Here is a 17,524-nt window from a genome sequence, read left to right on the forward strand (position 1 = left end):
CGAAAGGCACGTCAGTAAAAACGTGTCTTAAGACAGGATTTAAAAGCAGAAACGGTGTCAGTAGCTCTAATACTAACTGGAAGATGGTTCCAAATGAGATACCAGTACAGCAAACACTCGATCCCCCTTTGACCTTAACCTGGACTCTGGAACAGCTGGCAGGCCTCACCCAACAGATCTATGAGGCCTTTTTGTACGCTAAGGAGTTAAGGGTTCGCTGATGTACTCCGGTGCCTGGCCATGTAAAGGCCTTGTAAGTCATGAGTAACATTTTAAAATGGATTCCAAAAGAAACTGGTAACCAGTGCAAGGAGGCTAAAACTGGGGTAACGTGAGAAGAGCACTTAGTCTTCATCAGAACTCTGGTTGCAGGGGGTGTCTGGATGGCGTGGTGGTCTATTCCATTGCCTACCTACACAGGGATCGCCGGTTCGAACCCCCGTGTTACCTCCGGCTTGGTAGGACGTCCCTACAGACACAATTGGCCGTGTCTGCAAGTGGGAAGCCGGATGTGGGTATGTGTCCTGGTCGGTGCGCTAGCGTCTCCTCTGGTCGGTCAGGGTGCCTGTTCGGCGGGGAATGGGAACTGGGGGGAATAGCATGATCCTCCCACACACTACGTCCCCCTGGCGAAACTCCTCGCTGTCAGGTGAAAAGAAGCAGCTGGCGACTCCACATGTATGGGAGGAGGTATGTGGTAGTCTGCAGCTCTCTCCGGATTGGCAGAGGGGGTGGCGGAGTGACCGGGATGGCTCAGAATAGTGGGCTAATATCCAAGTACAATTAGGGAGAAAATGGAGGAGGGGGGAGAAGACTGGCTGCAGAGTTCTGCACAATCTGAAGTTGAGCTCCAGTTCCAGCACTGAGGCAGGTAAAAAGGTGTTACAGTAGTCCAGGTGTGAGGAAATAAAATCAGGCACAATTGTCTCTGTGTTGCTAAAAGGTGACATTACTCTCATCTTAGAGATATGAGTTGGGATTTTGAGTTGGAAGAAATCTAATTGTACCATTTTTTGTGTTTTGTCCAGAGTTTGGTTCCCTGTCGAAGATACCAGCCAGGTTCTTAGCAGTGTCCCTAATATTTGGGATAAGGGGACCGAGTAGTGGCTGGACCTGATTATGGAGGTGCTCAGGGCCAATGATAAGCACCTCTGCTGTGTCAGCGTTTAACTATGAAAAGTTTTATAACACAAATGTGATATATAACATCACATTTGTGTAACGTTATGTTCATCACATGTGCAGCTCTAATTGTATCAAATTAAGAAAGTGGTCGTTTAAATTTTCTCAAACATTCATTCGGGTGTACATTCATTTCTGACTGCTTACCCAGTGAGTAGAAATTTAGGTAAGGACGAATTAGACTCGTGAATTAGTCTCAGGGGCCATCATCAGGGAAGAAGAACAAGACGCTATACATGTCCAACACTGGACTGTTGATCAGCTGCCTTAGTAATGCATTCTTACATGGTATTTGAACGAGGATTTGCTATTAGATTGACGCATATAAAGGGGGCAGCTATTCCAATGATTGATGGCACAATAAATGGCTGTCTTTTATAAGACATTAGATTCTGGACAAGGTAACATGATTTGGCCATCACTTGCTGTTCTAGTGAATTGACTGTGCATATTTGATAAGTGTAAAAACTTAGATTTAGAGGAATAAATGCTGTTGCAGAAGAATGTGACTGTGCTTAAGGCGAGCCTTTTCTCTGCTGGTAGCCATCAGATTTACAATGCATGCTGTCTGGGTTTGCTCTTATGGGGCAATGTAAGACAGCTGGCAGCTATGTTTGGGGCAATTTGTAGTTTCCTCAGTACATTTTTTGGGGGGATTTTCCCCCCTTTTTCTCCCCAATTGTATCCGGCCAATTACACCACTCCCAGTCACTGCCCCACCTCCTCTGCCAATCCGGGGATGGCTGCAGACTACCATATCCATCCTCTGATACACGTGGAGTCGCCAGCTGCTTCTTTTCACCTGACAGTGAGGAGTTTCGCCAGAGGGACGTAGCACGTGGGAGGCTCACGCTATTCCCCCCCAGTTCGCCCCCCCCCCCCGAACAGGCATCCCGACCGACCAGAGACTCATTCAACCATGAAGCCGGTCTGGATTTGGCAGTACACTTCTTTATGGGAGAATGTTTGTCAACAATCCCCGTAAAGATGTTCATAAAGATATGTAAAGAAGTGTCTGGGTCCCGAGTAGCATACACATATTAAAAAAATAATAAAAAATAAAAAATCAGAAATTAATTTTTGTATATTCTCTTACTATAATTTTAACACCACATTTAGGGATTTTGGTTTTCCTAGCAATGGCTGTCATGTTATGGTCACTGAACCCCACAGGTAGAGAGACTGGTTTAGTGCAGCTGTCAGTGTCCCCCGGTTCAGTCAGCTCATAAACTTCAGCCATTGTCTCCCATAGACTCAGTCATTCTAAGAGCTTATTTGTCCCAGCCGCTGCTGGTGTCCTTCTATCACTGCTCCATAGAAAGCATCCTCACTTATGGCGTCTTAGTGTGGTACGCCAGTTGCACTGTGGCTGACAAGAAAGCTCTGCAGAGTGATGAAGTCAGCACAGAAAACCACTGGCACACAGCTACCTTCACTTGAGGACATACAGATGCCGCTGCCTACGCCGGACCATAAAACATAATATAGGACTCATCTCACCCAGGTAACCACCTTTTCACTCTGCTGCCCTCTGGAAGGCGCTATAGGTCCCCCAAGACCCGTACTTCCAGAACTCTGAACAGTTTCTATGCTAGTGCTGTTAAAGAACCGAACTCTGTTAACCAACTCTAAGGTTGCAGTAATATCCTGAAACTGCAATAACACCTGTACATTTTGCCACGTGCAATAAAATACACTGACTCGAGTTAGTGCACTACACAGACTGACTATCTACTGTAACAGATATTACACTTGTTTTTACACTTATGCATATATTACCTATATGTTGATTGTGCTGCAAATGTGTGTCTATCTGTATTTTGAAGTTTGTGTATATTTTAGTTCTTATTTTCTTTTTTGTTTGTACCACTGGGGATTTGCACTTAATTTCGTTGTACAGCTGTGCAATGACATATAAAAGCATTTATTCATTCATTCTCCCAGTTCAGTCAACTCCCCCCCCCCCCCCCCCATGGTACAGCTCTTTATTGGACCTTGGAACATAGCCCATCGTCATCACCAAAATAGTCATCCATCATTGTCATCATCAGTGGCTGTTGTAACAATGGTACTGATGGCAAACACTCATCTCACACATGTACGCGCACACGCACACACACAGTTCGCAGTGTGGAGCCTAAACTTCGTCCTACAACACTAAGTATGTAAGGGGGAAGTTGACAGGTTGGACAGCAGAGATAGATCCAAAAAATAAGTAAAAAAAAAAAAAGTGAAAAAAAGTGTTGTGGTTCGTCTTTAAAAGAAGTCCAGGTCGTCAGGTCTCGGTACTCAGTGATAGACCTTGGGTCTCCTCACATGTCCCTTTTTTTTCGTTGCTTGTTTACCAGGGTACTCCAGCCACATGGCCTCTGAGGTTGTCATAATTACCATGTCCTTCACCAAACTGGTTAGGGGGGTAAGGTGGACCGCCCCCTGGGAAGCCAGGCATGGAGGGGTCTAACTCCTGGGGGGTATCCCAGAAGGCTTTGCTGCTGAGGTGACTGACCAGGGTATCCCTGCATATCAGGGGGAGGTCCCTGCGTGGGTGGTGGGTAGGGCTCACTCTTTGGGAGGGCAGGTCTCTTGGTATCTAACGGAGTTACTGAAGAATTCTACTTCCTTCCTGACAGCAGTCACTTTCTCAGCATGTTTGTTCAGAATATGTTTTCTTACAAACTCTGGAGCCTTAAAAACTTCTTCCCACTCAGAAGACACAGCCACTTGTCTTTTACAAGTTCCTGTGTGTTCACAGTCAGGAACTTCTCCTGGTCAGCATCCTTCTTGTCCAGTCGGACTTCTTCCTCTTCAGAGACGTTCTCAGAGGAAGAGAGGAGATGAGCCAGATGCTCCTCACACACCCTCTGATGTTCTGACGCCTCAGTAGCAGAAATCTTACTGACTGGTAGTGGTCCTCGTACATGAATCAGCCCACAGTGATGAAGCATCTCATCTTCAGCTGGATACTCACAGAAGTCAGTCTACTGAATGAACCAGATGCAGGTATAACAACAGTCTTTCCAAAACCTTCAGTGCTTGTCATCCATTTCCATGGTGACCTCAGACGAGGTTGGGTCTTTGTTATCGTTGCTACTAGTGACACCAATTAGTTCCTCCTCCCCCACACTGACTTCCTCTATAAGGTGAGCCAACAACTAACTGAACTGCAGAACATGCATCAAAGAGTGTACAAACCACACAGCGCAACTGACCCCAATAGATCTCCCAGAGAGACCCTGGCAAAAGCTGGGGATGGATCTGTTTACCCTGAAAAGCAAAACGTACCTGCTGGTAGTGGACTACTTCTCACGTTATGTTGAAGTGGTACAACTCTCACTCACAAGATCCACTGACATCACTGTCCACTTTAAATCCATTTTTGCTCACCATGGTATCCTGGAGGATGTTGTGAACCACAATGGTCCCCAGTTCTCATCAAGCACCTTTTCTGATTTTGCGGTGAAATATGGATTCAAGCATGTAACCTGCAGCCTGAGATACCCACATGGCAATGGGGAGGCAGAACGCGTAGTACAGACCTGTTATTAAAAACCTCCTCAAAAAAAGCGTCAGACCCATACCTTGCCTTATTTGCATATAGGTCCACTCCAAAATGGCTACAGCCTAGCCTAGCAGCTGATGGGATATCAGCTTCCCACCACTGTGCCAATCCTCCCATCTGTGGCAGTCCTCAGCAGTGTTACTGTTAGCTCTTGGGAAAGAGAGATAAAGGGAACGGATCAAATGCGCTTCAATAAACGACACCGAGTGTACAACCTGGGCAAGCTCTCACCCGAGAAACTGGTGTGGGTCACAGATCCAAAGGTCACAGGTACTGTGATAAGAGAACATTCGACACCACATTCCTACATGGTTGATTTGCCTCATGGGACAGTTCGTAGGAACCGGTACCACCTTATTCAGATGGATGGGGCTGAGACCAACAGCACCACACAGGGTGGCCCCCAGCTGCCTGCAGACTCTGCACCCATACAGACTCCAAGGACAAAAACACCTTGTGCCAGACCAGAACCCACTATACCAGAACCAGAGCTGGGAGGCCAATAGTTAAGCCACAAAGACTGAACTTGTAATGGACAATCAATACCGATCCAGGCTGAACAGCTGTCAAGACGGGGCAGAATAATCCCCTCAGCTGACTCAGAAGGTTCAGGTTGTCTACCCTGGCCTTCATGTTAAAAAAAAAAGAAAAAAGGAAAAACAGATATGTAATGTGTTCTGCAAACGTGCCCATGCATACGTAATTAAACAGATAATGTGACAAGGAGAAGCAGTGTGAATCCCATCCTGGCCATGCAACAGTGAGGCAAATTTCTTTTAAATCCTTTGAGGGCCTCAAAGATTTTCCTAATCTGGTCTAAATGTGTTTTGTTTACAGGCAAGAGGTTCTTGACTGTGTTCCATAAGGTAGGTAATGAGTCAATATGGGGTGTCAGGGCAGCTTTTGCACACCATTCAGTCTTTATTCACTTAGATTGAACATTCTGTACTGCTTGTGGTGGTTATCGGACTCTGACAAGGTTGTGCGTTGTCCCCGCTCATGTTTGTGATCTTTATTAATGAGATACAAGACAATGGGGTACAAGCCATGACCTTTATTGATGGTGTTTTTTCATGAGTGAAGGTAAAACAGGGGTGGCATCATTAGCAAGAGGTTAATGAGAGAGGACCTTGAATTTGATCTTAAACTGTTGAAGCGTCCATGGGCAAAATGTTGACCTGCTGAAGTAGAGTATTTTTCTCGCCTTGCTGACCCCAGAACCAAGCCCAAGAAACAGCCTGATAAAGGGTGGATAAATGGATGGATGAACCTACTTGATATAAATCTCTGAGTATACATGGACTATGCATGGGGCAGATTTTGCAGACATTAAAGTCACATTTACAACAAAAAAAAATCCCCGAACATTTTATCGAAGATCACGAGGAGATTTGAGGACGCTCCAGTTTTTTCTTCAGTTGTCTCCACTTGGCTGAAAAGGAATTTTCTATAGCGCCCACCCACGGACCACTTGGTAGAAAAAAAACCCTCATTGATGTGGAAATCTCTACCTTGAGTTTTGAAGTCAGTGTGTAAGGTTTTGGAATCTGTAAGCTTTTCTGCCAACTTCATATTCCTAAATGCAAAAACGTCAGATCGTCAGATACTTGTCCTCCTACTTTTAGACTGCTGCATTATACTCCTTTTGTTTTCCATCTAAGCATCCCAGTGAATCAAACTCCTTGACTTTGCAAAGTCTCTTGGTGAACTGGGAATTTTGATTTGACTTGCCAATAAATAATATAAACAAATACATTTGGAGAAAAAACTTAAAATAGCCTTTCTGTATGTAAAAGCTATAAGACACACGGTAGTGGACCTGTGATTTGGACATGTGTATTATAAATAGGAGTGAATGATGCATCAGTGCCAGGGTAATCCTCTACCATATGTTGCCGTTACAGAGAGAGAGTGGTATTATTGCATAACAATATTACATTATGCACTGCATCCTTATGAATAATCATGTTTTTCAAAATATCACCACATCAAATCTGATTGGATCTTATGCTCTAGCGCTTCACCAGCCTGTGAATGGGCTCCTGTGAATTGTAAACAGATGAATGGCCACGCAGCTGCTAACTGTAAAACATGCTCAAAAGCAATTTAATACCTTAAAAGTTAGAGCCAGAGTTTATATATCTGAATTTAAGCCCCTTTTGGATGTAATTACCGATGAAAAATTAACCGTCGTTCTCTTAAGCCATTGGATGGATATGGAAAGCCAATTGAAAGGCAGAGTTGCATAGTCAAATATTACCTGATACAAACTAATTATACGCTAAATAAGTATGAACAAGTAACATAGTCACTGTGGTTTTCTTACATTATCTTTACCTACTGACCTGCAGCTGGCATGATTATGGCTTATTCTAGCAGCTGGCACAAACTAGCTGGTAAGTGACAAACTGTTTGTGTAGATATGTGTTGTAACTTATGGATCGGGGTCATGTGTCTTTGTCACACAAAGTTTGAAAGTGCTTTATGGAGAAGTATCACGAGTTAATTTTTGAATATGTTGAATATGTACAGAATAGCTGTTATAAAATGACATGGAGATAAAAAACAAACAAACTCTTGAACTGTGAGCCATTGCATCCTAATGAACCTAATATTGTGAATATAGTGAATACACAAAAAGCCTTTTGAATGCAGGAGAGCAATCTTTTTTCAGTCTTCTTGCTACTTTGTGGTAATTTCCTATGCTGCACTACCTTTACCTGTAAAAGATAAGAATATGTAAACGTGACATATTGTAATTAAACCAGCATGACAGACAACGCTCAGCCGATTAGTAATATAAATTCAAGATAGAAACACACCTTCATAAAACCCAGGCAGAAATGTTCAACGATAAAATGCTGGTGAGATATCTTTGAAGCATGAAGGCCACATCTGGCTAACGTAATTATCATGCGTGACTGTGAAGCATCCAAACTGCATGTTTAGTTTGGATTAAACAGAGAACAGACCCGAATCTAATAATATCTGTAAATAGTTGCTGGCATTTAATAACCTGCTGAGAAAGCTATAAGCCATGAGGTGGCCACATAGGACACAATGTGTGCCAGAGAACTCATTAAGTCACTCTAAGTCAGTAACCCCCAGCCATCTGTAATCTTAAGGCTTGAAATTATTTGAAAATATGTGACCTAGCTCCAACAGGCGATGGTCTTGATGGGCTCTTTGTTCATGAAAATGGGCAAAAGCGGAAATGCAGGTGCATATTGTCGTGGAGAATATGTTTTTTGGGTAATTTGGTGAAACAAACCAAGCCCTGGTGCAGTTGAAAAGGAGGTTGGATTAGGATGACTAAATTGTAAACAGGTGGAGTCGGGTCGGGCCTTCCATTTAGCCTAAAAAAAGGGTGGGGGGGGGTTCCTCTCATACCCTTCAAATGCGGAGACACAGCATGTTGCCATTTTCCTTGTGGATGACAAGGGAAGTCTATCAGAACTGCCCGTGTCTGCCAAACAGACACGGGCAGGAAAATACACCTTGCACTCAAGGAAACTGCCATTCAGCCTGCATCTGCACCTCGGCCAACTCTGCACCAGCATGAAAATAGAGCCTTATGTGTGTCTTATCATCTGTGTTGCATTGGTCTGTGAATCATGATATAATAATAATAATAATAATAGTAATAATGATGATAATAATAATAATTACATTTATATAGCACTTTCTAGACATCCAAAGCGTTTCACATTGAAGGGGGTAACTCACTTCAACCACCACCAATGTGTACCTAGCACCCACCTGGGTGATGCACGGCAGCCATTTTGCACCAGAACGCCCACCACACATCAACTAGAGGTAGAGAGGAAGGAATCGTTGATCCAATTACATGGCGGGGGGGGGGGTTAGGTGGCCAGATGGAGAGAGCCAGGTTGGGAATTTTGCCAGGACACCGAGGAACCCCTTACTCTTTGCCATAAGTGCCATGATGTAGTGCCCTACTTTGAGGTTGGAGATCCACCATGCAGAAGAGACGGTCCCTTTAAGACCAGGGGTTCAGGGGCAGGGGGGTTGTGGGTAGACTTGATATAAAAATCTGTTTTACCAGAAGTTTGTTGTGTGGAATAAATGACCCCACGACTGTGGGGTCAAAAAGGAGACGCGGTCTCGTCTCCTTTCTCGGGATCTTTAATGACCACAGTGAGTCAGGACCTCGGTTTAACGTCTCATCCGAAGGACGGCGTCTCCTACAGCACAGGGTCCCCGTCACTGCACTGGGATTTGATATTTGTTTGTCTGTTTTTTTTAAAATTAGGACCAGAGGGAAGACTGCCCCCTACTGGCCCACCAACACCACTTCCGGCAGCAACTCATTTGTCCCAAGCGAAAGCTCCTCCAAGTCCTCATCGGCCCTCGACCGGACCAATGGTTGAGCGAGGTTCCCTCAACTGGACCAATGGTTGAGCGAGGTTTTCCCTCAACTGGACCAATGGTTGAGCGAGCGAGTTTTCCCTCAACTAGACCAATGGTTGAGCGAGGTTGAGCTTTCAGCGTCCAATAGTTAAGCAGCTCACCCGTACCCAACGACCAATCAGCGTGCCTCGTCACGGGCCGATCGACTGACAGCGTGCTAGCCTACTGGCAACTGTCGACTCAACTGATGTCCATCTCCCTGCCATTTTTCGGGACTCCAGGTAAATTTAATAGCAATCTTTTTCATACTTAACATAAATTCTTGTTATGGATTAAGCGGTTTTCGTTTTACTAAGAGATTATTAGGACATCGGACAACAGTGTCAGTCAGTCTAACGTTACTCGAGATGCGCGACTTGGCTAAGTGTCGGGAGGCTACCGTTGTTAGCCTCGCCAGAAAACATGAAATCACACACTTTCATTAGCTTTATTCAGTCCAACAACAGTCCAGCTTACAATATTATTGTCTTATCTAACTTGATGTGTACCACTTAAGTTACCGGCAGCTCAATTCGGGCTGTAGGCCTATGTTTCTCAGCCCCTCAGCCGATACAAAACAGCCTCTGAGGAACGAGTGGATTGTAGGCTAACGTTACCCTCTATTCTATATTGTCTCCCAATAATTCTGTTGAAGTTTCATTTCAACTGTATTTGAGAAAGGGTTTCTTAACGGTAACTGCTGTAGAAATATTGTGTGTGTGCAGTGTCACGTAAATTAAATTGCACTTTCTAATATTTTTGTATCAACACAGTGTTGTGTGATACCGGTCAATCTATAGAATCTATTTGAGTTTTAACAATTAAAGGGTAAGCCATTTGAGAGTAGCCTACAAAATAAAATGAGTTTAACTCATAGGACTAGGATACACATGGTTTTGGATAGCAAAATAGGCTATTAGAATACTAATGGGCTTTTAGACAAATTACTTATATTTCTTCATGTTTCACTCCACCAGGTGAACAACAACATGGACAGAGTAAACCAGTGCAGCGTGTGTGACAAGGTCTTCACTGAGAAGTCCAACCTTACACGCCACATGAAAATCCATGCACCGAAGGAGAACCAGTATGCAGTATCAGCAGCCTCGTCACGTCACTGGGAAAAGGCGTGGTGAGAAGAGAAGGTAAGATGTTTACATCTTTACAGCGATTAAATGATGTGAGTAGGCTGTTTGCTCGATTAAAAATAAAATGTTAAGCGATTACACAGATAATTATACTTAAAGATCACTTAGGCCCCACTAGATAAACGGTCTATTGAGAAGAACAAAGCTAGATTGTCCAATTTTCTGCAGTTACCATTCTGTTTGTGTTTTTTTTTATGGTTTCACTCAAACCACAACAGATACGTAAACAGAAAGGAACCTCTGCAGAATATCAGACAATCTAATTAATTAAGTTATGTTTTGAATAGACCATATATCTAGTGGGGTCTGAGTGATCATGTAGTGTGATTTTCTATGTCATCACTATATATCCCATTTTTAATGCTTCAAACAGCCAAGTACACCTTTAAATGATGTGAGTAGTTTTTTAAGTGTTAATGAAAGTAAATGCAAATTAATCTTATCGTATGCTTTATATTTGCAGGTTGGATTTTGAAGAGCCGGAGCCTGTGAGCCGACCCATTCATCAAGAGTCTGCCACTGCTGAGCCTGCGAACCCACCCATTCAGCCAAAGCCTGCCACAGCCAGCGGAGCTACACCGACCCCTTCAGCCAAAGCCTGCCACGGCCACCTTCATTCGAGCTGCAGTGTCGGGGGCATCTGTGCTCCTGGTGGTTCCTGCACAGCCTCAGGCTCCAAACATCTGTTTTCATGGGCCATCATGCAGTCAGAGTTTCACAGTGGTAGCACCGCCCCCCGCACCAACAACCAAACCAGTCATGCCCAACAAGTCGAGGAGGCCATGCAGTGCTTGCCAAGTACCTCAGTGTGGTGGGCAGCGGAAGCGGTACACACCCTCCAAGGAGAAAGCTGCTGGCTGGGAGTAGCCAGAAGATATTCACCTATTGCCCAGTAACTAGGAAATCCACTACTACTGGTTTTGAAGGTGTTGTGTACACGAGCTATGAGCACTTTAAAAGTGTTGTAGATGAGGAACTGGAAAGAGGAAATAATTAGGCTCACTCTTCTGCCATGGAAGGTGAGGAACGGCCACGGCCAGGGCAGGTGCTGAGCTAAGAGCAAAATCCAAAGTGAAAAGATGAAGCTGTCAATGAAGAGCTGGTCTCGAAACATGTCACGTTAGCAGAAATAAATGCTTTAATTATTTTGAAGAGTCTGCAGTGTCGCGAGCTTCATCTTTTCACTGTGGATTTCACTCCTATGCTATGCCTTAATACCTCGATATTGGGTCTCTCTAACTTATTTGTGGCTCAATTTTTTCTTTTACATTTTATTTGCAAAGTTCTGTTATTGCACTGTTATTTTAAAGTTATTGCACTGCAAGGTAAGTCCTAGGTAATGTTTAAAAGAGGTGCATAATGTTGTGAAAAGGCTAATTATATTAATCATAGTATAGGTAGGAGGATGCACAAGCCAGTGCATCCTTAGTGCCGGTCCCAAGCCCGGACAAATGGGGAGGGTTGCGTCAGGAAGGGCATCCGGCGTAAAATCTTTGCCAAATCAAATATGCGGATCATAAATAAGACTTACATACCGGATCGGTCGAGGCCCGGGTTAACAACGACCGCCACCGGTACTGATAACCAGCAGGGTGTCGGTGGAAACTATGCTACTGTTGGGCGAAGGAGAAGGAGAGGGGGAAAGCATGTCCAGAGGCAGCTAGAGAGGAGGAAGGGTAGGCATGTGGAGGTGAGAGTTGGAACTTTGAATGTTGGCACTATGGCTGGTAAAGGGAGAGAGCTGGCTGACATGATGGAAAGAAGAAGGGTAGGCATACTGTGTGTGCAAGAGACCAGGTGGAAGGGGAGTAAGGCCAGGAGTATCGAAGGTGGCTTCAAACTCTTCTACCATGGTGTGAATGGGAGGAGTAAAGGGGTAGGGGTAATTCTGAAGGAAGAGTATGTCAAGAGCGTGCTGGAGGTGAAGAGAGTGTCAGACAGAGTGATGAGTATGAAGCTGGAAATTGAAGGTTTATTGCTGAATGTTATCAGCGCATATGCCCCGCAAGTTGGGTGTGAGATGGATGAAAAAGAAGAATTCTGGAATGAGTTGGACGACATGGTGGAGAGGGTACCCAAGGAGGAGAGAGTGGTGATTGGAGCCGACTTCAATGGACATGTTGGTGAAGGGAACAGAGGTGATGAGGAGGTGATGGGAAGGTATGGAGTCAAGAAGAGAAATGTGGAAGGACAGATGGTGGTGGATTTTGCGAAAAGGATGGAAATGGCTGTGGTGAATACATATTTCAAGAAGAGGGAGGAACACAGGGTGACGTACAAGAGTGGAGGAAAGTGCACACAGGTGGACTATATCTTATGTAGAAGGCGCCATCTAAAAGGGATTGGAGACTGCAAGGTGGTGACAGGGGAGAACGTAGCTAGGCAGCATCGGATGGTGGTCTGTAGGATGACTTTAGAGACCAAGAAGAGGAAGCGAGTGAAGACACAGCCGAAGATCAAATGGTGGAAGTTGAAGAAGGAAGACTGTTGTGTGGAGTTCAGGCAGGAGTTAAGACAGGCACTGGGTGGTAGTGAAGAGTTGCCAGATGGCTGGAAAACCACTGCAGAAATAGTGAGGGAGACAGCTAGGAAGGTACTTGGTGTGTCATCAGGACAGAGGAAGGAAGACAAGGAGACTTGGTGGTGGAATGAGGAAGTACAGCAAATTATACAGAGGAAAAGGTTGGCAAAGAAGAAGTGGGATAGTAAGAGAGATGAAGAAAGTAGACAGGAGTACAAGGAGATGCAGTGTAAAGCAAAGAGAGAGGTGGCAAAGGCAAAGGAAAAGGCGTATGGTGAGTTGTATGACAGATTAGACACTAAGGAAGGAGAAAAGGACTTGTACCGATTGGCTAGACAGAGGGACCAAGCTGCAAAGGATGTGCAGCAAGTTAGGGCGATCAAGGATAGAGATGGAAATGTGCTGACAAGCGAGGAGAGTGTGCTAAGAAGGTGGAAGGAATACTTTGAGGGGCTGATGAATGAAGAAAATGAGAGAGAGAGAAGGTTGGATGATGTAGGGATAGTGAATCAGGAAGTTCAGCGGATTAGCAAGGAGGAAATGAGGGCAGCTATGAAGAGGATGAAGAGTGGAAAGGCAGTTGGTCCTGATGACATACCTGTGGAGGCATGGAGATGTTTAGGAGAGATGGCAGTGGAGTTTTTAACTAGATTGTTTAACACAATCCTGGAAAGTGAGAGGATGCCTGAGGAGTGGAGAAGAAGCATACTGGTACCGATTTTCAAGAACAAGGGCGATGTGCAGAACTGTAACAACTACAGAGGTATAAAGTTGATCAGCCACAGCATGAAGATTTGGGAAAGAGTAATAGAAGCTAGGTTAAGAGGAGAGGTGACGATCAGCGAGCAGCAGTATGGTTTCATGCCACGAAAGAGCACCACAGATGCGATGTTTGCTTTGAGAATGTTGATTGAGAAGTATAGAGAAGGCCAGAAAGAGTTGCATTGTGTCTTTGTAGATTTAGAGAAAGCTTATGACAGAGTGCCGAGAGAGGAGGTGTGGTATTGTATGAGGAAGTCAGGAGTTGCAGAGAAGTATGTAGGAGTGGTGCAGGATACGTATGAGGGAAGTGTGACAATGGTGAGGTGTGCGGTTGGAATGACAGATGGGTTCAAGGTGGAGGTGGGATTACATCAAGGATCGGCTCTTAGCCCTTTCTTGTTTGCAATGGTGATGGACAGGTTGACGGACAAGATCAGGCAGGAGTCTCCATGGACGATGATGTTCGCGGATGACATTGTGATCTGTAGCGAGAGTAGGGTGCAGGTTGAGGAGAGCCTGGAGAGGTGGAGGTATGCACTGGAGAGAAGAGGAATGAAAGTCAGTAGGAGCAAGACGGAATACCTATGCGTGAATGAGAGAGAGGACAGTGGAATGGTCAGGATGCAAGGAGTGGAGGTGACAAAGACATCTGAGTTTAAATACTTGGGGTCAACTGTCCAAAGTAACGGGGAGTGCAGTAGAGAGGTGAAAAAGAGAGTGCAGGCAGGTTGGAGTGGGTGGAGAAGAGTGTCAGGAGTGATTTGCGACAGAAGGGTACCAGCAAGAGTTAAAGGGAAAGTTTACAAGATGGTTGTGAGACCAGCTATGTTATATGGTTTGGAGACAGTGGCACTGACGAAAAGACAGGAGGCGGAGCTGGAGGTGGCAGAGTTGAAGATGCTAAGATTTTCACTGGGAGTAACGAAGAAGGACAGGATTAGGAACGATTATATTAGAGGGACCGCTCAGGTTGGACGGTTTGGAGACAAAGCAAGAGAGGCAAGATTGAGATGGCTTGGACATGTGTGGAGGACAGATGCTGAGTATATTGGGAGAAGGATGCTGAATATGGAGCTGCCAGGGAAGAGGAGAAGAGGAAGGCCAAAGAGGAGGTTTATGGATGTAGTGAGGGAAGACATGCAGGTGGCTGGTGTGACAGAGGAAGACGCGGAAGACAGGAAGAAATGGAAAGGGATGATCCGCTGTGGCGACCCCTAACGGGAGCAGCCGAAAGTAGTAGTAGATAGTATAGGTAGTTTAAACAAAGGACAAACATGGGACATTTTAATGTTGAGAAGTGTGGGATTGTCTGTCATTAGGCAAAGCACTCGAGTCAATTTAGTGACGAGGTCAACATGCCAACAGTAACACAGAAAGAAATATTTAAATTGGTATTTTAAAATATATATTTTTATGTTATTTTAATAATATTTGAAGTTGTTAATTTGTTTGCAAAATTGTATTCTGCTTTAACATGTCTGATTTCTTATGGGTCTCTGTGAAATGGAGATTTTTTAAAATGAAACAATAATTTACGGAGAAGAAAAATGCCCACTGTGTTTTTTTCATTTTATTTCTGCTGTTTAAGCTGTTAAAATTTGGTGAGTTGACAAATAATAATAAAATAATAATTTTGTCACTAAAAGATTTGTCAATGTCCGTGTGTGTACTAAATGCAAGTTTAGTATTGTTGAAATAAGATGTCCCCATAATGACTGGAAGTGACCATGACAGGAAGTGTCTTCTGCTTTGGTGCCATGCCTCTTATCCTAGGAGATGCTGTCAAAACTATCCAGCAAGCCTATGGGAATCAGTCCAGTTAGTCAATAAAAATCTGAAATCTGAGCACGCTTACTTGAATGCGACCTGAAATGAATGGAATTAAGACTTGTGTGGGAAGGCTGGGTCATCTGGAAACATCAGATTAACCTGAGATTGCCACTCAAAACAATCCAATTGACTGTCTTCTAGATAACAAGTTGTTAGTAAAATGTGCTTATTTGGCATATAATTTAGCATATCATATGATGCAAATATAATAATGGCAATGATACATTTGTCTGTGTTTCTTATTGTGGGGTGTTTACAAAGATGTGTTAAAATGAAATTTACATTGCAATCTTTGTAAATGTAAATGTTAATGTCCTGTTAATGGACCTTTCCCTTTGGCTATGCCATAGAATAACCTTTTCTTCTACGGCATCATTTAGGTAGCCATTTTCTATTTGGAATGTTGAGGTCTCCCTTTTGCCATGTCACCAGCAAAAAATACAGACGAAGCTTGTGAGACATAGCAACAATAACTATGTTGCTGTGTCTCACAAGCTAAGTCTGGAATGGTGTAATGATGAGGCAGCATGTAATAATAAACAGAGAATAGATGATGAACTGTTAATACGCCACAGTAAGCAAGATTAATTGTTTCCACCTGTAGTCCCCATTTACTTTCATTAAATAGAAACCTAGATGCCGAGTGTCAAGCAGGGAGGCAATGGGTATCATCTTTAGAGTATTTGGTATGACCCGGTCGGGGAATTGAACCAGCAATCTTCCGTTTACAGCGCGAGCACTCTAGCGCACTGATCTAGCCTAGAGCTGTCATACCTTTCCCTGCCAGGAGATGGCACAAATTCCCCATATGAAGGCACGATGTCCCAGGATTTGCTCAACCTAGGATCCCAGGGATATGGACTTGGGGGGGGGGGGGGTCGTGATCCTCCCAAGGGAGGTCTCCCACCCAAGTACTAGCCACGCCCACACCTGCTTAGCTTCTGTCACTTGGCAGAGCCAGGGTACATGTGGTATGGCTGCCGGCATGAATAGCTCGTCCTCTCCGCAACTCTTTGATTTATTATAAGTAATCTGATTTTACTCATCTGTATGTAGAACCCGTCTGCCTGGCTCCCTCAGTTAAAATAAATGAAATGAAATAAATGAAGTGATCAAAAATGTCTATCTTAAACTGCTCAACTCCAGTAAAATGGAGGGTGTTTGATGCCAGTATCAGATCAGCCTGTTTCTCATAATAGTGCATAGTATGGATGTTGAAAAACATACGAATGAGCACAATGTATGAGCGACAATGGTTTGCACCAAGAAATCACATAGTTTGTGATATATTTCTTTATCCATCCATCCATCCATTATCCAAACCGCTTATCCTGCTCTCAGGGTCACGGGATGCTGGAGCCTATCCCAGCAGTCACTGGGCAGGCCACCAGGCCATCACAGGGCCTATATATTTCTTTGATTTTCAACATCTAATTTATTTTTGCAGTACAGGTAATATTGTAGGCAACCTAATGATCTCATATATCATCTCAAACCAACATTTCTATTTTTACTGAAAATTTTCAAAAAAATCATTTTTTAAAAATTCTTTATTTTTCACAGCAGTATATATTACAAAATTTATATCAGAACAAAAAGTTTAATTTTCCTCTGCCATATTTTTTAAACTTACAAAGAGAAAGTAAAAAAAATACAAAATATATAAAAAGCAAACTTGGAAGAACTTTATACAGTTTGGGAGAGGTAAAGTGTGTACATAAGACTATACAGGAGAGAGGTGATATGAGGATTCCCAGTTTGTGGTGGGGCGAGTGTGAAGGTTCCCAATGCGTGGTAGGGAAAAGGAGTGTGAGGGTAGAGAGAGAGGGTGTATTAACATGTCATTAATTCAATATCTCCACAAAATGTGGCCTTCAGGGCCTTACATATTTGACCCACTTGGTCCAGAATTTAACAAACTTATTTTTTCTGAAGACGGAGAGAAAAAGTCATCTTTTGCATAACATAACTGTCATTTACTATATCCATCCACTCCTGTATTGTGGGGGTTCAGGAAGTAACCAAGCCTTGTGAGTGCTTTTTTTACCAGCACATGTCAAAATACCACATAAATATTAATCCGGCCATCCTGCCTGGAAATCGGCATTTCCT

Source organism: Lampris incognitus, chromosome 14, assembly GCF_029633865.1.
Source record: "Lampris incognitus isolate fLamInc1 chromosome 14, fLamInc1.hap2, whole genome shotgun sequence".
NCBI lineage: Eukaryota > Metazoa > Chordata > Actinopteri > Lampriformes > Lampridae > Lampris > Lampris incognitus.